Genomic DNA, 24,054 nt, shown 5'->3' with positions numbered 1-24,054 from the left:
GGCACGACTGCGGCAGCTCCACCAGAGCTGTGGGAGCAGCCGACCATCCGCAGGCACGACTGCGGCAGTGCCACTGGAGCTGCGGGACTAGAGCGCGGGGCAGTGAAATTGCCGTGCGCCTAGGGCACTAAAACCCCTAGCACCGGTCCTGAGTGGAAGTACTTCTGTAAAGAATTTTGGGGTTATAGCGGATCACAAATTGAGAATGAGCCAACAATAGTGATGAAATGGCAAAAAAGCCTAATATCATTTGGGGTCTACTAGCAGAAGTGTTGAATTCAAGACACTGGTGGTAATTGTCCTGCTCTACTCAGCACTAGTGAAGCCTCAGCTGGAGTACTGTGTCCAATTCTGGCCACCACACTTTAGGAAAGATGTGGACAAATTGCAGAGAGTCCATAAGAGAAAAACAAAAATGGGTAACAAGTTTAGAAAACATGACCTATGAGGAAAGGCATGTTCAGTCTTGAGAAAAGAAGCCTGAGAACTATGATAATACAGTTATAAAGAGAACGGTGATCAATTGTTTTCCATGTCCGCTGAAGCTGGGACGGGTAGTAATGGGCTTAATCTGCAGCAAATGAGATATAGATTAGATATTTGGAAAAACTTTCTTACTATAAGGTAGTTAAGCACTGGAATAGGCTTCCAAGGGAGGTTCTGGAATCTGTCATTGGAAGTTTTTAAGAAGAGGTTGTACAAACACCAGTCAGCACTGGTCTAAATTTACTTGGTTCTGCCTCAGCATGGGGGAAGGAGTAGATGACCTCTCTAGGTCCCTTCCAGCCCTACATTTCTCTGAAAGATTTTCAGTGATTTTTAGGTTCCCATCTTGAGAAACATGTTATGAGCTCGGTGAAACCTTGAATTGGGTTAAGTTAAAACCTTGCTGAGATTAATGGATTTGAATTCACCCTTCAGCTAACATAACTGTAAAGATAAATTTATCATAAGGCCCTACCTAAGAAGAAATGGTTGTGAACCCACTCAGGAGTTTTGGACTGAGGGTGTATAAGGCTTTTTCTGAGTTTTTTGTGTTTTTGTGTCTGTGGTAGAAGGTAGAACACACAGAAACTGAGAAGAGAGGGAGAAGCAGAGACAAAAAGCAAGAAAGCCAAGCATTAGCCTGTGAGCACAGTGTGAGCCCAGGAAAAACTAAAGAGAGTTTTTGGGTCTAGTGCTGGCTAAAGAGGTTAGGGGGTATAAACTAAGAAACTGCTGCATTTTTTCTTGGTTCCTCCTGTGTTTGGAGAAGCAGGACTTTGTACATTCCTTGTAAATAAACAAGATTGTGTCAAAGAAAATGCCAGATTCCATCAATTTTTACTTCCAACTGAAATATCCCCAAAGCCTAGAAATTTGACTTCCTACTCGCTTTGAAAAGGGGCAACAAACCTTAAAGGGGTCTAATTTTCAGGGGGAGGTTGAGTACCCAAAGTTATTAGTCACTTTTTGAAAATCTTGCCCTGAGTCATCTTGGTCTTTTTTGTATATAATATATCTAGATTTTTTAAAAATAGACATTTAATGCAGAGAGTTCATGTTCTAAAAGGATAAAAGGGGCATTTTATATTAACTGCATGTTCATGTGAAAATTTGGGTTAACCATTTCATTTCAAATTGCTGCTTCCGCACAATAGTTTTTGTTAGGCATAGTATTACATTAAGCACAGAATGAATATGGGAACCAGATCAGCAGTTCTAAACATCCCCAAATTCTGGAGAACTTCATCTGGATCTGAATCTTGCATCTTGGTACCATCTGCAGTTTTTACAAATATATTTTTGTGTACTCCAAAACAAGATATGGGGGTGATGGAAACCTTGTACTTCTTGAAACTAGGTAGAGAGGGGTGTGTGTGTGTGCATGTGCATGCATGCGCGTGGAAGAGAGAGAGATTTTTAGTCTTAACTTAAAACAACAGAAAGGAATAATCTGTCACTTAATGAAGCTGCCCACTCATTGGGGTGAACAGAAATAAAAGTGTGCAAAGCAGGATGAGTCATCCAGCTAAGAGCTGAGTACAGGTTACCTTGGGGACTTCACATTTGTTCTTTGAGCAACGTGCTCACTCAGGTTCTCTTACTATATTCCATCTTCTTGTGCTGATTGTTTGCAGCCCTGCTTTCCCATGTTCCAATGGCTGGCAAATTATGTTCTGATTAAAGTGACATCCTCCTCTTGTGTTACAAATCCAGAACACTAAAGATTAAAAGGACATCATTCTGTGTCCTGAAGAGCAGTTCTTACCTTGAGTGCTTGAAAGGTAGTAATTATAGCAACACAACAATGTGGACGAATGTGTTCTGACCCTATGTTATGAAATTATATATTTCCAGAGATTAAAAAGGGAAATAGACAAAAGATATTCTATGTTCCTGCTGATTTTTAGAAAAGTAATATTTATTTTCAGGTCCACATGTCTCCCAGCCCATCCCAGATTGTGTTTAGCCCACTCAAACTATTGCTGTGTCTGCTGATAACTTCCACTCTTCTAATCAAGGCTCCTTTTAAAACTACTTCAGCGTGCTCACTGAGAAGTGAGAGCTCTGACTTTTGCACCAAACAAGCATATCGTTTCATCTCCTCGCAGTGTGGCACTTCTGAAATCTTCACTGCGGCTTGTGTGCTCTAATAAAATATCCTTTGATTTCCTCTTTGTGCCACACATTATCACTTTCTGTCTTCAGAAGTGATTGTCAGTGGTACATTAAGTTCCTTTGCTAATCCCTGTATTGTCCTAGGATCCATGTCATCTAAAGTGGCTGTTCTGTACATACTTCAATGCATTTGAAATCTGTATTTCTACCTCTCCTATATAAATAGCACACAGGTATATTCATTCACACATGTGGAACCATTCCACCAGCTTTCAGTTATGCCCACTTGGTTGTAAACGCCATCGTTACTATCATATCTTGTTATCTTTGCTTCGTTTAAGCACTCCTTGGTTTAGTACATTAAATGTTCCTCCCATTCTTCATCTTCTCTTTCAGAATAACTCCATCTTCAGCTTTACTGTGTATGCTAGACGCAAACATGTATTTGAGTTAGGATAAAGATCTTTTTTTTTCCCCTCTCTCCTGTGCATTTGAAAGTCTGACAAATTAATTTTCATACCAGCACACTGGTACCAACATTCCTTCCAGTTCCCTGGAGACTATCTAATCCAGACTCATAATTTCAGGAGTGTTTTCACATTGTCATGTGTGTTGGTTGATTTCCAGTATTGTGTATCTTTTTTTTTTTTTTTTTAACTCAGAGCCCTCATTCTCCTTGCTAGAGCTATTCTATATAGAGAACTAGACTCTTTGCTCTTCCATTGTGCAGACCAGCCTTGTCCCATTGAAGCAGAAATGGTTAGCAGTTCAGGTGCATAAACCAGCACATTTCCTGGGATCTGAACTGAGATTCCTTGCTGCTGCACTGCTGTCTTACCCACACACATCTAGCTTCGCATGACTTCTTGCAAAAGCCATATGCTGCCAGGGACTCTTCACACAACTGCTGTTCTGCTGGAACTCCCTTATGCATTCCACAGCACAGACAGAGCTCCACAAATTACTAACTGTCTGCAATATCTTGGTCTGGATTTCAGAGATATGAGGAGAGACTCTAGCAGAGCCCCACTGATTCCCAGCACACAAAGCCAGAGCCTCTTTGCACCCCTTCCAGTCAGAATTCATAGACTCAATCTGACTTCCTTTAAAAGGGAATAATGCTGAGCACAGAAAAAGGATTTATGAGATTACATGAGCATCCTAGTCTTTGTTTCTCTTTCCGGGTCCCTGAAAACTTTCTTCATCTTAACAGATTTCTCTTTATTCATGTTGTTTCTTCCCACATACGCTATAAATTGTAGGAGTAAGCCTGTGTTTTCAAGGATGATATTCATCTGTTTTGTCATACTTCAGAGCCTGTCATCCAGGGTCAATCCTGTTCTCTTTATCTGGGTCACAGATTTGTAGGACTAGGCTAGTCATTGGAGTTTAATCAGTAAGTACTCCCCTCCTCTCCCACACTTTCCCTTTCAGTACTCACTAGTCAGTTTCTGGCTGTTGTGCCAGCTAGTTCTCAGTCTGTTCTGTCAACTCAAAGAAATAATACTCATTGGATTTGTGGGTGACTGTGTGGAAAGGCTCTATGCCTCTGTTCTTCTTACCACTCTCCCTGGTTGCTACATTAGCTTAACTTATGTTTTCCTCATTTGTAGGTATCTAATGCATGGACTCAACCTACAAGGTTTCTGACATGAGTTCCCTTAGAGAGACAAGGTGGGGGAGGTAATATCTTATATTGGACCAACTTCTGTTGGCAAGAGAGAGAAGCTTTTGAGCTACACAGAGCTCTTCTTCAGATCTGGACTTCTCTTATATTTCAATTGAAGTAGTTTCTCTTATTTCCCCATGATCCCAACAATCCTTTGAGCCCCTCTACGTCCTCCTTCAAAAACGAAGCCAGCTAGTGGTTTATATATGCACAGTTCTCCTGGACTTCCCTCAGAAAGATGAACATTGTGGAGTTTTTCTATAATCTTCCTAAAATAGATACATATATTTTTTTAAATCTACACCAGTTTGAGTCTGTACCTTCAGCCTGGGTTTTGTATGTGTCTGAATTGTGTTGTCTGCATCTGATTTTCACCTTCTTGAGAGGGAGAGAAACCATAGCTTCCTCTAGGTTTCCATTGGACTGATCACACGATAGCTCTCAATAGTCATTGTCGTCGTCATCGTCGTCATCATCATGGCAAATCCAAAAGATGCGGCCTCCGGGCAGATCAAGTACTACCCAGATCAGTCTTTGGCTAGGTCCTTAAGGTGGGCTGGCTGTATCAACAAATAATCATACAGCTTCCATAATCTCCACATACATACCGCAGTGTCAGGGCTCTTCTGTTGACCTCTTGCAGCAGGTGATAGAATGCTGAGGACCTCTTGACTCACTATGGCAGTGTGGTTCGTTTACTCCAAATGAGATCCCAGGGAGGTGGAAAAGGAGATGAAACTAAGGAGCTAGGAAAGAAAAGATCCTATAGGGAAACACTTGGGATGGCTAAGTTCAGAGATTCAGCTGTCATTGTTTGTGTTACTAAAAATCCCATACCCCAGGGAGTGAGTATATTTGGACACAAAGGGCCATATTCTTAGCTGGTGCAAATTGGTGTCACTCTGATGCCAGTGGAGCTATGCCAGTTTATACCAGCTGAGAATCTGGGTCAGGATCCTGTTCACAATATCTTGTTAAGAGAAAAGTGTATTCCATGAATGAGATCTTTAGAAGAATGAATTTCCAGGATACAATAGCTGTTTCAATAAGTACCTTACAGACATGATTCCTAAGGGTTGAGACCTAGGCCTGATTCTGAGCTCATTTTAGCTAATGTCTGGTCCATACAGAATATGAGCCGTTACAGAATACGATGGGGCCTGGTTCTGTTCTCACTTACACTAGTTTAACCCGGATCTAACTCCGCTGACTTTTCACATAGGTTACTTTTGATTTAAACTGGTGTCAGTAGCTCCACTGATGTCATTGGCGTTAGGTGTAAAACCAGCATCAGTGCAGAATTCAGTCAGAATCTTATCCTTCCTGACTGTACTACTTTGACATTTATATAATCATACATATTTTATATGTATATTTGGGGTATTTTTACTGTGCTTGAAATCTTTCACTAAAACATATTCTAAGACATCATTTCAACTTGTCATACACAAGTAAATTTCTCATCCATGCAATAGCTAGCTGCATGACCAAGTTTCTGCATTAGGGATGCTGCAGATAGTAGAACTGCTACTTTAACTCACTGGCAGAGCTCCTAGAAAAGAAGCAGAGAAGGATTCTAGTCTTGCCTATGACTTTACTGCAAGTTTAATTTACTGTTTACTGGGCTGCCTCCATTAGAGAGGTGTCACACCCTCTGCACGCAGTTTTGCTGGCAGGCATATGCCCTGTTTGAAATGGCAGTGTTTAATTTAGCAAAACCCAGCCCCAATTCAATCCATTCTTCAGCCCAAGAAAATACAAATGTTCTCCGCTGCACATTTAACTTTGCTGTGCCACCAGTACCATGAAGAGATCTTGTTGTGAATTCCTATTTGTCATGAAGAAATCATTATTGCAGGGAGTTCACTATATCAGCAGAGATCTTTTCTCTCTCCTCTGCCCCACTTATTTTTCACTAAAATGTCAGAAAATATGATGGATCCTTGCTGTGCTGTATACAGAACACAGCAATGACAAACTCTGTGAAACTGCACTAACAAAGTGCTACAAGAAGCTTGGCCTGGAAATCACATCACATGTATATCATGGACACGCTCACATAATTCCTCCACATATTGCTTCTTTAATGATGCAGCTGCCAATATCCTCATCTCTGATTTTGTTTAAAGTTGGAACAGATGGTGATAGGTCTATCAAATACTAAACTATGCAACACAGTAATCATTATCACAGCAGAACTGGCTCCTAAACAGAGTGGTATCCTTTGAAATACGTGCAAGGACTTCAGGAGAATTCACTGTACTTCTGGGTTCCTGTGATGGGGTGACTGGAAGCCATCCCATGACTGGCAAGACAAGGGTTAACATTCCCAGAGCAGAAAATATACAAAGGACAATGTAGCTGGGCTCAACTGGGAAGAATGGTTCCATGAACAGGGAGTAAAGGACACATCAGCTGTTGTCACTTGCTCTCACTATTTGAATGGTTTGGGGCAGGTACTGTCTTTGTTATTTGTAGGTACAATGCCTAGCACAATGGAACCCTGGTTCCTGATTGGGGCATCTAGGTGCTATCACAACACCATCTGTGAAAATCCATCTGGAATCCTCAGTCTGAAAGTATTGTTTTATAAAACAGGAGTTGTTGTGATGGGATTTGATTACATGCAGTATAATACTCCAACCATTCCCCCCACCTCCCTGCAATCAGATTAGAATTGTCCTCACCTTTAAAGAACAGTTAGGTCAAAAGTGAATTTTTATTTTCTCCTAATAAATGTTGTCTAACAGAATCTTCTTTAATGGAGAGATTCCAAATCACCCACTCATCCCATTTTTTCAAAGAAATTCAGTTTTCTCTTGAGATGTCAAAAATTGCAGACCTAGGCACACTGTGCAATATGATTGGCAGAACTGGAGAAAGATGATCAGGCTTCATGATGAGGAAATACAGTGGGTGACTGCTTTTCTGGAACTTCCTGTTTCCAACAGAGGATGGATGCCAGACTATGAATCACTGGGCTCTTCCTGTATCACAAGTCCTATATTCTTATCTGTGACTCAAACTTTAATGCTTTAAAATACAAATCTTAAAAAGAAGAATTAACTGAGGGGTTCATTAAAAAAATCTAGTGATCATCTTTACAGAATCCACAGTAAACCTGTGTCTTATATCCTGTGTAAACTTGGAAACACTTCTATTTGGTACGAAGGACAAATTTGTTTTCATTTCACTGGATAGATTTCCTTTGAGTATTTGCTAACATAATGGAATCTTCTGACTCCCTTGATGACAATTTTCTTCAGAGCACTTTAAGAGCTTTGTTGAAATTTTCTAAGTAGATCTGAAAGTCCCTATGCTGTGTCAACACTACATGTTTCTTAGCCACAACTAATGAAATTACATGATCTCTGGTCACTGACTTGGCTGCCTCCCAGAGCAATCTTGCATCTTTTGAATGCTTTTGTTACCCATGAAAATACACTTTTGATCCATTGGAAAATAACACTCTCATGTTACAATAAAGAGGGGATGAAAAAGCGCTCTCAGTCCAGCATTTGTATTGTATACATATTATTTTCAAAAATGAAAACAGCACTAGCTAGAACATCCAGGTGTAATATTGGCATGTACTTTTCTATATTCCTTACCTTATACAACAGGGGTTGGCGACCTTTCAAAAGTGGTGTGCTGAGTCTTCGTTCATTCACTCTAATTTAAAGTTTTGCATGCCACTAATACATTTTAACGTTTTTAGAAGATCTCTTTCTATAAGTCTGTAATGTATAACCAAACTATTGTTATATTTAAAGTAAATAAGGTTTTTAAAATGTTTAAGAAGCTTCATTTAAAATTAAATTAAAATACAGAGCCCCCCAGACCGGTGGCCAGGACTCGAGCAGTGTGACTGCCTCTGAAAATCAGCTCGCGTGCCGCCTTTGGCACGTGTGCCATAAGTTGCCTATACAACATTTAAATGATAGACAGCTGAGAGGCAAGCACTAGAGAAAAGGATAATATACATAGATCTGTCAATGTGCCTAAATTCCGACCAAGAAAATTCTAGCCCTGCTACTCAAGTCCAGCGCGTCACTTGGACATAGACTGCCAATTGTGACAAAATGGTGAATATTTAATGGAGACAAAGGTACCCTAGACATTAGCATAAAAACATCAAACTAAGTGACACGTCAGAGGAGCCAAAAGCTGCTCACAAATGCAACTCTAGCTGATTTCAATCAGTATTGTGCACCTATATCTATGAGCAGAATTTGGTCTAGATGTGAAAAGCCAGTACTGTAACTCGCTGAGTAACTGTGCAGCATTTGCATCAGTGTGAACATGAACAACTTAGAAATACTTAGACTGGTATGTGATGAAAGATGGGAAATAAAAGTCTCTTTAAGCTTGTGACATTAGTAAAGGAAATTATGCTGAGATATGAATGTTGTTGTTATCCTCTTGTGGCTTTTGTTAATTTTGCAGGACTGAAATGTTAAGCAGAGCTAGTCAGAAAATTTCCATCCACATCTTTCTTTCTAATGAAAAATAGAGAAATGTTTTGATAACTTTTCTCTTGGTTTCCAGCAAGGTCTATCAGAGAAGAGGAGAAAGAAATATCTCCCTGGAGGGGAAAGAGGGGAAATCAGTGGCTTCAAGTCCTCTTTTTCCTGAACTATTTTAATTTAAAGAGAGGAGGTAAAGTGTTGGAATTAGTAATAACTGAAATTATTAATATTGATATGGGGAAACAACCAAACACTAATGTAAACATAAATTCCTTTCTTAAATCCAAAGGTCAAATAGTATTTACACAATTGCTCTAAACATGCCTAAAAAGCCTAAATACATCCAAACAGCAACAAAACAAAAAAAAAATCAAGATACCTACAAATGGACTAAACCCAGGGGTGCTTAGACCCATATTGGTCAGGTTCAACATGGGCAGCCAGATATTAGCAATGAACCCGTTAAGAGTTCACTTTTTATACTCTTCAACAAACAAGTGATGTCACTGCCAATTATTGACTTTAGCTCAAAAACAATTTGAGATAGTTCACCCTTATTTTCAGTCTTACTCCAGATAAGATTTACAACCTCCTTTCTTCCCAAAGCCTTTCCTCCTCCCCTTCTTGCTGTCCAACAGTTTTTTTCATTGCACCTGGATTCCCATAGGAGATAACACTGGAATGTGGGGTGGGAAGGTCCATGTTGGCTCCTCCTAAGACAGATTCTGTTTGTCTTATTGAAAACCATGTGCAGTCACCCCTGTTGGTTAGAGGCCTTTGTGTTAGAAATTTTCCCTTATTTCAATAGTTATTCTTTGAACCAGGCATCCTTCCTACTTTTTCTTCTGGCCTTATCACTCATTATTTTCAAGGCCTTCCTTCTACTTGCTAGCCAGGGCCTTTCTTTACAACACGCATATATTTCCTTAACCAGAGTTAAGCTAACTTTAATTCTTTTAATTTTATACTTAGGTGTATGAGGAATCTGCGAGGGGATAAGTCCCCTCGAAATGCAGAAATTTTTTTAAAAAAATTTCTGCAAATACCCAGGGCATGGACCTGCTCCCAGTGATTCAGTGACAGCTTTGCCACTGACTTCACTAGTATACTTACAGTGTGCCTGATGTTTTGTTTCATGTCATTACATTAGTTAGCAGTGTGCGCATTTGAGGCCTGATTCTACCACTCTTACTCGATCTCTTGTGTAGGAAGGTACTATTCAGTCAGCTTAAGGGTAGTAGAATCAAGTCCTTCCTGAATGGGGTGAGAGCGCACACCAGGCTAAGCGTGATGTTAAAGTTCTGTGCTCACAGATGTATAAGATAAGCGATTGGTGTATGGAGTGAATACTGAAACATTCTAATTGTCCTACTATCTTTGGGTCCAAAATTAAGGGAAAGCTGTGTTTAGTTCTTCTTGATTCTGTGATCATTGTTAGCGATTATTATTAATATGATGATGATGATGATGATGATAAGATCATGTGTTGAGAGGAATCAAGGGTCAGCCAAGTGTGCCCTCTGAGCCTAAGTGGAATTGATCCTATTGCAGTTCATTTGTTGAGGCTAGTGATCATAAATTGGGCTCTAACCCCCCCTCCCACCATACACCCCCCAGCCTCCCCTCACCAAGCTCAGCGGCTTTGCAAAATGCCTACTTCAGGCTCTTAGACTCTGGCACTGTACATTACTTTCTACTTGGATTGTCACTGTTGTTTGATGAATTTGTCTAGGAGGGATGTGAAGGATGGATGCTCTCGTTTGTTATTTCTATGCTAAATCCAGCAAAAAATGAAGTCTCCTCTGCATAGGCTGGCCAGGAACCTCTTGAGAGGAAATCCCCTTTGAAAAAGGAATAAAAGGGAAAAGGGGCATTGTTGAAGAAGAAAATAGAGGTCCAAAAAAAGGGAGGACAGGTAGGGGAAACTTCTTTTTGGTTCACTGAATTCAGTAAATTCATATTTATTGTTTAATGGCCCTACTCTGGAGCCCTTACTCATAAGCGAGTAGTCTCATTGACTTCAATAGGACTGTTTGTATAAGTAAGTACAACTCAGTGGGTGCAGTTGTGGAGCTCTTACTCACCCTGGTTGTGTGGAGTAGCTGTCATTGTTTCAGAAGAATGTTGGTGTGTCTATAGAGATCAAAGGTCATCCTTCATATTGGAACAAGGTTGCCAACTTTCTAATCACACAAAACTGAACACTCTCTTCCCTACCCCTTCCCTGAGGCCACACCCCTGCTCGCTTCATCCACCCTCCCTCCACCGCTCACTCTCTCCTATCCTCATGTAGAACTGATAAATGAAATTGTTTTTAATTGTTCACTTTATTAATGTAAGTTCTGTTCACCATTCACTACACTTGCCTGCATTGTAACTTCTGTTCACTGTTTTATTTTGTATTTCATATGACTTGGCATTGTGCCTCTCTCATACAACTTTATATTAGAAAATTGGTAAAAAACTTTGTATCAAATGTTATAGCCCCTAAGGATGGTATAGTTAAAGTGAAAGAAACATGTGCCTTTTTGCTAGAAGTAGAAACCCCCCCCCCCACACACTCTGTAATCAATTGCCCCATTGACTGAATGAGGTGTGAATGAGTGAGGCTTGGAAGACACCCACCTCCAGACAGTTGAAGAGGGAATGGAAGCCAGAGCAAAGGACAATACAACTTGTCAAGTGGGCCCAATAAAGAAAAGCAGACATATTGACGACCTCAGGGATTAGAAGCAAGCACCTTCTTTAGAAAACGCCCTCTTTGAGCAGCATTGGGACAACACCCAGAAAAAAAGCAGCACAAAGACCAACGGACACAGACCCAGATTTTGAATCTGGTCTGGATTTGCATAAGAGGGAAGCTGCTATAAATACAAGGTGTCTTGCAGAAGGACCCTGGGTCTCGTCTTGTCACCATCGGAGCATCGATCCGGATCGGCAGAAGCCCGGCTCCACCCCTCCCCCATCTAACTCACCTGGCCAGTGCAGTTAAGGGGAGCAACTAGTTGGTAACAACAGCAAGACGGAGTGTGTTTGTGTGTGTGTGTGTGTGTGAATGCATGACTGTAATATATCATATGCATATGATAGAGTATTAATTAATACCTGTATTACTAATAAATGTGGCGTTTTGCCTTAATCCCCCTGAAAAGATCCCGTATAGTACTTTGAGTACAACACTCACTCAGTTTCACCAGGCTGGAGTAGGTTGTTGGGATGTGTGTGTGGGGGTGTGTGTGTGTGTGAGGGCTCTGGTTGGGGCTGAGGTTTCTGGCGTGGGGCTTGGGATGAGGAGTTTAGGGTGGGAGAGAGCGGTCTGGGCTAGGGAAGAGGGTTGGTGTGCGGGGGGCACAGGGTATGGGATGTGGGCTGTAGGGGTAGGCTCCAGGTAGGGCCAGTGAGGGGTTCAGGGTGTGGGAAAGGGCTCCAGGCTGGGGTGGATGAAGACTCTGGTTGGGGGTGCAGGGTCTGGGGTGGGGCCGGGAATGAGAGGTTTGGGGTGCAGGAGGGGTCTCCAGGCTGGGGCAGGGGGTTGGGGCATGTGTGCGGGGTTGAGGTGTGGGCTCTGGGGTGGGACTGGGGATTTAAATCCTGTAAGTTAAGTGCTCCTCATTTTGATCCAGAGTAATGAAGTATTGAAGAATCGGGCATGAAGCTCGAAAGATGACAATAGGAATCTGTCACCAGGTGACTGACCCCTTTGAGAGAATAGGGGTCTAGTGCTCCTGGACTGATTATCTGCTGCCCAATAGGGCTTCAGGGAGTGCACCTGGGACTTATAAAGGGAATGAGGGAGGGGAATGAGGGAGGGGAAGACAGCTGGAGATTGTTGGTGACTGCAGAGAGTAAGAAGGCTCCTGCAGGGTCCTGAGATATCAAGGGGATAAGCACCAGTGGGGAAGGCCAGGGACAAGGCCAAACTCCAGGCAAGAGGGGCTGGGTGAGTAGGAAGACAGACTCTCCCCAGGTAGGAAAGGTTGTGTTCTGCCTGGGACTAGGGTGAAAGAAATGAACTTTTAAAGAGAGGACAGATCCTCAGGGAGCAGGAGCTGATCCCAGCTGACACTGGGAAGAAGACTTTGTAAGTCTGAGGGTGGTTGTTTTGTTGGATTTTTTTTTTTTTTTTTTTTGAAAACTCCATTAAGGACTTACTCAAAACATTCCTCTTTTGGGGCACAATTTATTATCTGGCCTATCTGGACTTTGTAAGGGAGCCCAAGTTCAGAGGAAACTGAGACAGGTCTCAGTAGAGCCATGCTAGCCAGCAGGGGGTGCCACAGGGCAAGTATTCCTGTTGACAGTGACTTCATTATTGTTAATCCCCCATGACTATTCACCAGATAATGATTCTTTGGTAAATCAATTTATTATAGTAAGCTATGTTTCTTTGAGAGAAAACACAGAATTTAGAACCTTTGTGTATTTTTACTGCAATTTGATTTTCAACCCAAAATATTTACATGTTGAAATTTTTTTAAAAAATCAGTGGGGCGGGGGAGGCCCATTTTTCACTTGTCTCTTTTTTTTTTTTTTTTTACGGAAATAAAATAAAACTGGAAGCATTTCATGGGTTTTTTTACAGCACTGGACCACATTTGAAAACCCCAAACAAAAAATCAGGTTTTTTTGTATGATGGATTCTATGTTCACTCTAATGGTCTCTCATTTCATTTTTTTTAATACACACATCTAATTACTAGCCACAACTGGATGGAATGTCAGGCCTACTCAAGCGATGTTTCCTTCTTCTAGCTGTTCTACAAAGAGGATATACATAATGGAAATTCTCCTTTAGCTAAAGTAGCAGAGGCCTCTGGTTGTGTTCAGGTTTTTCTTATTGTTTTTCCTTTTTAGCAGAAGGTTTTGGATTTTATCCCTCATACTGTATGTGTGCTGTTTAGTTGGCGACTGTGTTTTGTTTCAGAGTAGCAGCCATGTTAGTCTATATCCACAAAAAGAACAGGAGTACTTGTGGCACCTTAGAGACTAACAAATTTATTTGAGCATAAGCATCCGAAGAAGTGGGCTGTAGCCCACGAAAGCTTATGCTCAAATAAATTTGTTAGTTTATAAGGTGCCACAAGCACTCCTGTTCTTTTTGTGTTTTGTTGTTTGCAGCTATGGATTCATGGCAAGGATGTTCTTTTCAAGGTGTGTTCAAAATATACAATCCTAATACAAAAGCTTTGTATGAATCTTTGTTGGGGAAAAAATGGAATCAGATAAAGAAATTCTCTAATTGGGGTGGCTATCCACAGCTATAGTCTTTAATCAGAAAAGAATAACTTTACTTTTTGGCTCATCTGTTTTACAAGGTTCCTAAACTTGGAAATATGAGCTAAATTTGCCTTTTTCCAAGTACATCTACTAAGTGGAAAAACTTCCAGTATAATTGGATTCTGGCAGTACAGACCATGCTATCAGAGCTCTTGAGTCACTGGCAAATGTCAGAGTAATAAACTAAATCTGCTACTGATGAATGACAATTCAGTAGATAGTTCAAGCCAAATGGCCAGTTATTCATTTATTTACTCTGCAATCAGAAGTCCTTGACATACTGTAGTGAAATGGACAATTTTCATGAGACTCCCTTGATTAGCTGTTAGTTGGGTCTACAGAGCAAAACACATTCTTGGAGTGAGTCATTTGCAGAAATTATCGCTATTCTTTAAGGCATATCTGTGTTCCCAGCATTGCTGAAGGATATAGAGCTTGGTAAATTCCACAGAAAGCTGAAAAGCATTAAGAGATCCTGTGACTGTTGCAAGCTTCTTATATTAAGAACTCTTCTGGGCAGGAGCTGTTTTCGTCTATATGTGAACAGCGCTTAGCACATTGTAGCTACTACCAGAATACAAATAACATGCTCTGTTGCATCAGTACCACTCAACACACATCTTAGGTTCATTGTGGTGCATTATCCCATAACTAGATCCAATGCAGAAGATAAGCTAAGAGTAAGGCTTCTCGCATTATGGGTTTCAGAGGGGTAGCCGTGTTAGTCTGTATCAGCAAATGGCTATGTGGACTCTTTCCTCAGGCCCTACGCTACCAGCATGCTCAGCTATCTTCGAGAGACCACTGACTTCCTGAGGAAAGTACAATCCATTGGTGATCTTCCAGAAAACACCATCCTGGCCACTATGGCTGTAGAAGCCCTCTACACCAACATTCCACACAAGGATGGACTACAAGCCATAAGGAACAGTATCCCCGATAATGTTACGGCAAACCTGGTGGCTGAATTTTGTGACTTTGTCCTCACCCACAACTACTTCAGATATGGAGACAATTTATACCTTCAAATCAGCGGCACCGCATGGCCCCACAGTATGCCAACATTTTTATGGCTGACTTAGAACAACACTTCCTCAGCTCTCATCCCCTAGTGCCCCTACTCTATTTGAGCTACATTGATGAGATCTTCATCATCTGGACCCATGGGAAGGAGGCCCTTGAGGAATTCCACCAAGATTTCAACAATTTCCATCCCACCATCAACCCCAGTCTGGACCACTCCACACAAGAGATCCACTTCCTGGACACTACAGTGCAAATAGGCAATGGTCACATAACCACCACCCTATACCGGAAACCTACTGACTGCTATACTTACCTACATACCTCCAGCTTTGATCCAGACCACATCACACAATCCATTGTCTACAGCCAAGCCCTAAGATACAACCGCATTTGCTCCAATTCCTCAGATGGAGACAAACACCTAAAGGATCTCTGTCAAGCATTCTTAAAACTACAATACCCACCTGGGGAAGTGAAGAAACAGATTGACAGAGCCAGAAGGGTACCCAGAAGTCACCAATTACAGGACAGGCTCAACAAAGAAAGTAACAGAATGCTCCTAGCCATCATCTACAGCCCCCAGCTAAACCCTCTCCAGCACATCATCAAGGATCTACAACCTATCTGGAAGAATGATCCCTCACTCTCACAGATCTTGGGAAACAGGCCAGTCCTCGCTTACAGACAGCCCCCCAACCTGAAGCAAATACTCAACAGCCTGTCCACATATCTGTTCAAGGGACACCATCAGAGGACTTAACCACATCAGCCACACCATCAGGGGCTCATTATCCTGCACATCTACCAATGTGATATATGCCATCATGTACCAGCAATGCCCCTCTGCCGTGTACATTGGCCAAACTGGACAGTCTCTATGCAAAAGAATAAATGGACACAAATCAGACATCAAGAACTGTAACATTCAAAAATGAGTAGCAGAGCACTTCAGTCTCCCTGGACACTCAATAACAGACTTAAAAGTGGCCATTCTGCAACAAAAAAACTTCAGAAACAGACTTCAATGAGAACCTGAGAATTGGAATTAATTTGCAAACTTAACACCATCAAATTAGGCCTGAATAAAGACTGGGAGTGGCTGGGGCACTAATTTTCCCTCTGATTCTCACTCCTTTTTGTCAACTGCTGGGAATAGGCTACATCCACCCTGTTTTGAATTGGCCTCGTTAGCAATGACCCCCAACTTGGTAAGGCAACTCCCATCTTTTCATGTGCTGTAATAAATATATACTTGCCTACTGTATTTTTCAGTCCATGCATCTGAGGAAGTGGGTTTTAGCCTACAAAAGCTTATACCTAAATAAATTTGTTAGTCTCTAAGGTGCAACAAGGACTCATCTTGTTTTCACATGTTATGGATTGTATTGTGGCAGTGCCTAGAGATTGAAACCAAGACTGGGGCATGTACCACTGCATTGGTATGTTTTCCATGATGAGTTTGCTGTCTAAACAGACCAACCAAAGGGTGGGAGGGGAACCAGAGTGAGGAAGTGACTTGCTCACGGTCACACAATAGATGTCCTACAGTAGAGCTGGGATAAGGGACATATCTCCTGTCTAGTGTTTTAACCACTTGATCACACTGGCTTTTTAACTTTATCATAGCTCTTCTCCCTGCTCAAATTACAAGAAGAAAATTCAGGACATCCCTAGTTACCTACTTTTCTAGTTCAGGATTTTTTATTAGCACCCATCACCACAGTATCTGAGCAGTGCCCAGACTGGTAACACACAGTCCCTCATGGATTTCATTCATTCTTTGTCTCTTTTCTGGCTATGGGAGTCTGTGCTCAGAGCAGTTCCCTGATGTGAGTATTTGTGTAACAAGTGATGACAGGGGATATCCTAAACTCAATTTTTTTTAAATCTTACTATACTTTGGTCACACTTAAATTATATCAGTGAAAGCCATTTGTTGATTTTCTTTTTAATTATGTAATTTCTAATAAGGTCTCTCATTTATTTATTGATTTATGACTGTTATGTTTTATAAGACTGCAACCGATCACCAATCTCTGAAACTATTCCAGCCCCCTCAATTTTGCTTGTTTAGGAGGATTGACTGGCCCAGGGCACTGTTTCTCAAAATCAAATTCATAAACATAATACTTCATTGGCTTAGCATGCTATAAAAGTTTAGACTGAGTATAAAAATGAGAACCCTCAGGTATCGGAGTCTTGCTGTATTATAACCACCTCTGCCTTTGACAGGATATGTACAAGGTTCAATCCTTTGGGTTCTTTTTGGGCTCCAAAGGGGTTGATTTTTTTTTAAAAAAAATACCCTTATTTGTAACTTAACCTTTTAATTTAAAGCCTTGCCCTGGGTCTGTATTAAGCATCTTTGCTCAAAACCTGTTGGGTCAGCAAACCAGTTCATCTTTCAGATGTTTGAAAGGTAGAGAAGCTACTCAGTTGATGCAATTTTTTTCCTTACAGAAGGCAGTATGAAGCAGCACATGAAAATCTAGGTTGTGTGAAATCCAAGGCTGAGCCTAACTGTTAGTACTGCTCATTTTCTTTTAAAAGTGTTCTTCTCAACTGCTTTGTTCCTGAGCCCTCCATACTCCCTGCTGACCGAGACAGAACACTTCTTCGCTAAAAACAGTCATTTCTGAACAGCAAGTTAAGATAGAAGGGACCAATCCATATATTCAGCTTTAAGAAAACATGCCCTCAAACTTCTCCATTAACATTTTAAAGATTGTATTTTTGAATGTCAACTTTGTATTTAGAAATATCAGAACAACACATTACACTGTGAAACCCGACAAATATTTCATTAAAAGCCCTGAAAGCCTCTTTCTTAGTCACTCTCTGAGCAACAAAGATAGGGAGAAGTCCTTGCACAGTAGCATACAATCTAATTAGGCCTTGTGCAACAGACAGAAATAACTCTTTTTTGTTCTGTTGCAGCAAAGGAAATTAAAACAGTTGTATTTTCTAATTATCCCATTGCAGGAAGAATTTATGAATTGGCAGCAGATATTTGTAAGCAATTAATTAAGGAGTTTTTTTTCAGTGTTTGTGACCAGGTGGACCAATTCAGACATGTCACTAGGTGCATAGCTAGCTGGAATGTTGGGTGAAATCTGGCTTCCACTGAAGTCAATGAGAGCTTTGCCATTGACTTCAGAGGGCTCAGGATTTCCCTCCATGAATCTAAAAGTTCTATTAATGGAGCCTTTTTTTAAATCTGTAAATCCCTTTTATGCCATGCAACTGGTGAGTAAATTTTTTAAACTGGCACATGATCACCTAAATTGGCAATACTGTAACTTCAGTTTACATGGGAGATGTTAGAGCTGTGCCAGGAGGGAGAAAAGTGGAGTTGTGAACATAGAGTTGCCATCCCAGTTTGAGACCTGTGATCCATTCTAATCCAGTGTTCTGTCTTCAGTGGCAGCCAGGACAGATGCTTCTGGAGAAGGTGCAAAAAACCTCATGCTGGACACACATGGAATAGTCTGCTGATAGGAGATGTTTGTTCCCAACCCAGTCTGTTAGTGTTTGGTTTATGTTCTGAAACATTCAGTTTTATGCACCTTATAAAATATATATTCTTCTTTGTTAATGTAGCTGCCCCAGGCCTGTCAGAGGTAATGAAGAATATGTTTGAGACAGGAGAATTGCCAGAAGATTTTACCAGGGCTGCCCAGAGGATTCAGGGGGCCAGGGGCAAAGCAATTTCTGGGGGCCCTTCCATAAAAAAAGTTGCAATACTATAGAATACTATATTCTCGTGGGAGCCCCTATGGGGCCCAGGGCCTGAGGCAAATTGCCCCTCTTGCCCATCGCCTCCGCCTCCCCCTCCCCCCGGCAGCCCTGGATTTTACAACCTCACTGTGTATGCAAATTGCCCAAAAGAAGAATGCTATGGATTGTTTTGTAGTTTTTACAATCAGCTTAATGTTGCATGCATCTAAAGGTATGTCTACACAGGGATAAAAAACCTATGGTTGTCCTGGGTCAGCTGCTGGCTGCCAGGGCTTGGGCTCTGGGGATTAAAAAAAAAAAATCACTGTGTAGACTTCAGGCTTGGGCTGAAGCCTGAGCTCTGGGACCCTGGGAGGAGCCCAGCTCAAGCCCAAATGTCTACACAGTGATTTTTAGTGTCTCAGCCTGAGTCCTGCCAGCCTGAGTCAGCTCGCCCAGGCCAGCTGCATCTGTGCTGTTAGTCATTTATTCCTGTAGATGTAGCCTCTTATGCTTTTGCAAGTTGTTCAAGAGCAAACACAAGGGAAGATTGATAAGGAAATACACAACCAACGATATGGTTTCAAAGGTCAAAAGGGAATGATAAACTTCATTTTGAACATGAAACTCCTTTTAGAAAGATCAATTGACATGGGGAAAATGGTATATTTGTGTTTCTCTGGCCTCCAAAAAGCGTTTGATAGAATTTACCACTACAAATTTCTCAGTATATTAAGATATGTAGGGATTGATGGATACGAACACTGAGTAATAAAACATTTATACTGGAATCAGAAGGGGATTATAATGGAAGGTGAAAATAAAAATGTAATAGAGATCATTAAAAGAATCAGATAAAGTTGTATAACATTTAAATCAGCTTCTGTCCCAAACAACTGGAGGATAGCTAATATGACGCCAATTTTTAAAAAGGGCTCCAGAGGTGATCCTGGCAATTACAGGCTAGTAAGCCTGACTTCAGTACCAGGAAAACTGGTTGAAATTATAGTAAAGAACAAAATTGTCAGAGACACAGATGAACATAATTTGTTGCGGAATAATCAACATGGATTTTGTAAAGGGAAATCATGCCTCACAAATCCACTAGAATTCTTTGAGGGGGTCAACAAGCATGTGGACAAGGGGGATTCAGTGGATATAGTGTATTTAGATTTTCAGAAAGCCTTTGACAAGGTCCCTCACCAAAGGCTCTTACTTGGGCCGGTGGGTGGGGAGGAATAGGAGCCTATATAAGAAAAAGGCCCAAATATTGGGCCTGTCCCTATAAAATTGGGACATCTTGTCACCCTAGATAAGAGGGAAGGTTCTCTTATGGATTGATAACTGGTTAAAATATAGGAAACAAAAGGTAGGAATAAATGGTCAGTTTTCTGAATGAAGAGAGGTTGGGTGGCCAGATATCTCAATTTTATAGGGACAGTCCCAATATTCAGGGCTTTGTCATATATAGATGCCTATTACCCCCCCATTCCCGTCCCAATTTTTCACACTTGCAATCTGGTCAACCTAAAGAGAGGTAAATAATGGTGTCCCCCACGGTCTGTACTGGGACCAGTCCTATTCAACATATTCATAGATGATCTGCGGAAAGGGGTAAACAGTGAGGTGGTAAAATTTGCAGATGATACAAAATCACTCAAGATAATAAAGTCCCAGGGAGACTGTGAAGAGCTACAAAAAGATCCCTCAAAACTGGGTGACTGGGCAACAAAATGGCAGATGAAATTCAATATTGATAAATGCAAAGTAATGCACATTGGAAAACATAATCTCAACTACACATATAAAATGATGGGTCTAAATTAGCTGTTACCACTCAAGAAAGAGATCTTGAAGTCATTGTGGATAGTTCTCTGAAAACATCCACTCAGTGTGCAGTGGCAGTCAAAAGAGTGAACAGAATGCTGGGAATTATTAAGAAAGGGATAGATAATAAGACAGAAAATATCACATTCCCTCTCTATAAATCCATGGTATGCCCACACCTTGAATACTATCTGCAGATATGGTTGGTCCATCTCAAAAAAAGATATATTGGACTTGGAAAAGGTTCAGAAAAGGGAAACAAAAATTATTAGGGGTACGGAATGGCTTCAGTATGAGGAGAGATTGATAAGACTGGGACTTTTCAACTTGAAAAAGAGATGGCTAAGGGGAGATATGATTGAGGTCTATAAAATCATGACTGGTGTGGAGAAAGTAAATAAGGAAGTTTTATTTACTCCTTCTCATAACACAAGAACTAGGGGTCACCAAATGAAATTAATAGGGAGCATGTTTAAAACAAACAAAAGGAAGTATTTCTCCACACAACACACAGTCAACCTGTGGAACTCTTTGCCAGAGGTGATTGTGAAGGCCAAGACTATAACAGGGTTCAAAAAAGGATAGGTCCATCAATGCCAGGATGTGCAGGGATGGTGTCCCAAGCTTCTGTTTGCCAGAAGCTGGGAATGGGTGACAAAGGATGGATCATTTGATGATTACCTGTTCTGTTCACTCCCACTGGGGCACCTGGCATTGGCCACTGTCGGAAGAGAGAATAATGGGCTAGATGGACCTTTGGTCCGACCAAGTATGGCCATTCTTATGTTCTTGACTTTAACATTTATAGCAAGTGTTTGATTAGTTTAATTGAAGAAACAAGAAGGAATTAAGAGGAATGTAAATTGGATGAATTACATTTGCTATGCAACTAACAGTGCTATTGGCTGATTCAGAAGGTCTGATGAAGTTGTTAGAGATTACATATGAATGTGGTCCAGAGTTAAATATAGACAAGACAGATGATGTATGGTGGTATTCTCTGGGTGCTTACAAGTTGATTGTTTAATAATTTGTTCCAATATCTTCCCAGGTATAGAAGCTAAGCTGATTGGGTCTATAATTCTGATGTTCACTGCGTTCTCTTTTTTAAAGATAGGTACTATATTTGCCATTCTCCAGTTCTCTGGCACCTCACCCATCCTCCATGAATTCTCCCTAGAATGAATTTAATCAGACCTTGCCAACCTGAATACATCTAAATGATATAACTATTCTTTAACATGTTCTTCCCCTATTTGTTTTGTGTTCCTGCCCCCATGTTAACTATCTGGTCACCATTAATTTTTTTTTTAGTTAAGATTGAAGCAAAATAGGTATTAAACACCTCAGCCTTCTTGATGTCATCCATTATTATCGCACTTTCCCACTACACTTTCCTTAATTTTTCTCTTACACCTAATGTATTTAAAGAATATCTTTTTATTGCTTTTGTGTCTCTTGTCCTTTAGCCTTTTTTGTTTTGTCCCAATATGCTTGTACTATTCTTTTAAGCTTCCCCTAGTAGTTTGTTGAAGTTTCCACTTTTTGTAGCATTCCTTTTTTGATTGTCAGGTCATTAAAGAGCTCCTCAGGGAGCTAGATTGGCCTCTTATTAATCTTCCTATCTTTCCTTCCCATCAGGATAGTTTACAGTTGTGTGTCTAATATTATCTCTTGGAGGAAATGAGAGTGCTCCTGAACTCCTCTATCCCTTAGATTTTCTCCCATGGGACCACTTTCTGAAATGCTGAAGTCTTCCCCCCACCCCCAATTTTCCTTATTCTACTGCTTTCACTCCTTCCTTTATTTACAATCATGAAATCTATCCCAAATTTTACCCAAATGGTCTTCAACGTTCATATTCAGAACTAATTCTTCCCTGTTGGTCAGAATCAAGTCTACAATGGCTGTCCCCCTGGTTACTTCCTCCACTTTTTGAAACCATAATTTGTCCCCAATATATTCCAGGAACTTATTGGACATTTCATATTTTGCCATATTACTTTTCCAACAGATGTCTGGGTAGTTAAAGTTCCCTATTACTACCAGGACTTGTGTTTTGGTCATTTCTGTTATTTGTTCTAGAAATGTCTCATCCACCTCCTCTTCCTGATTTGGTGGTCTAAAGTAGACCCCTATCATGACATCTCCCTTGTTTTTCCCTCTTTTATTTTTACCTAGAGCCTTTCAATTGGTTTGCCTCTCACCACCTTCTGGACCTCAGAACAAGTGTATATATTCTTGATGTATAGTGCAACATGCACTCCCTTTTCCCCTGCTTGGCCTTGCTGAACAAGCTTACCCCTTGTGATGGGTTCCACCAGGAGTGCCACTTGGAACTGGGGTACTACTGAGCCCTCTGATCCACTAGCCTGGGCTCCCTCTCACACTGTGCTGCTGTGACAAGCTATAGACCTGCTCCTGGTCCTACACTTCCTCCAGTATTCACATAGGTAGGGATGCACCCAGCTGCAGTTACATCCAGGCTTTTTGACTAGCCACTGCATAAACCAACAATAGAGAGGCTACAGCCAAAATAACCACCAGCTTCCCAGCCTAGGACCCCAGAGCTGTACTGTTCTTCTCTGCTCCAAATGCCAACCAGTATGAATTTATTATCCCATTCACACACCTCCTTCCCTCCCAATGTGGAGAGGAAATGCCACAAGCCTCTGTTAAATCAAACTGAGATTTTTCCCTAGACACTTCACTTAAAGGCACACTGGCATTAAATTAAAACATAAAACAAGTTTATTAACTACAAAAGATAGATTTTAAGTGATTATAAGGGACAGCAAATGGATCAAAGCAGATTACCTTAGCAAATAAACAAAAATTAAAATTAAGCTTAACGTGCTGGATAGATTCAATATGAATTAGCAGTTTTTCACCCTGAAAGATGGTACAAGCTGGCTTGCAGATTATTAAGGGACAAGCTGCATTTGCATTGCAACTTGGGATCCCTAGGTTTTCATACACAGCCTAGAAATCCCTTTAGCCTGGGTTCAGCACTTCTCCCAGTTCAGTCTCTGTTCCTCAGGTGTTTCCAGGAGTTGTCTTGTGTGGGGAGTGAAGACCAACTAATGATGTCACTTCCTGCCTTAAATAGCTTTAGCATATGGCCGTAACCCTTTGTTCCAAAACTAGTTCCCAGACCAGTGTGTGGGGAAAAATACAGACACCTCAAAATGGAGTTCAGAGTCATGTGACCTGTTCACATGGCCTTGCAGTGTCATAGTAAGCATTGCTTACAGGGTGGCCAAAACATCCACAGGAAGGTTAAGCTATTCCACAGGCCACTGTCTTTGCTGATGGGTCATCAGCCCCATCCGGCTTCTTCATTGTTGGACCTGAAAGGCTGGCTGTGGGTGTTTTTCCAGAGTAAGCCCATTTGAAATAGACCCATAGTCAATATTTATAACTTCAGAAACAAAAATGATTCATTCATACAAATAAGATAATCATATT

Source organism: Chelonoidis abingdonii, chromosome 2 (assembly GCF_003597395.2).
Source record: "Chelonoidis abingdonii isolate Lonesome George chromosome 2, CheloAbing_2.0, whole genome shotgun sequence".
In the NCBI taxonomy this organism is placed as follows: domain Eukaryota; kingdom Metazoa; phylum Chordata; order Testudines; family Testudinidae; genus Chelonoidis; species Chelonoidis abingdonii.
The sequence above is the reverse complement of the archived record's forward strand: the minus strand, read 5'-3'. Positions refer to the sequence as shown.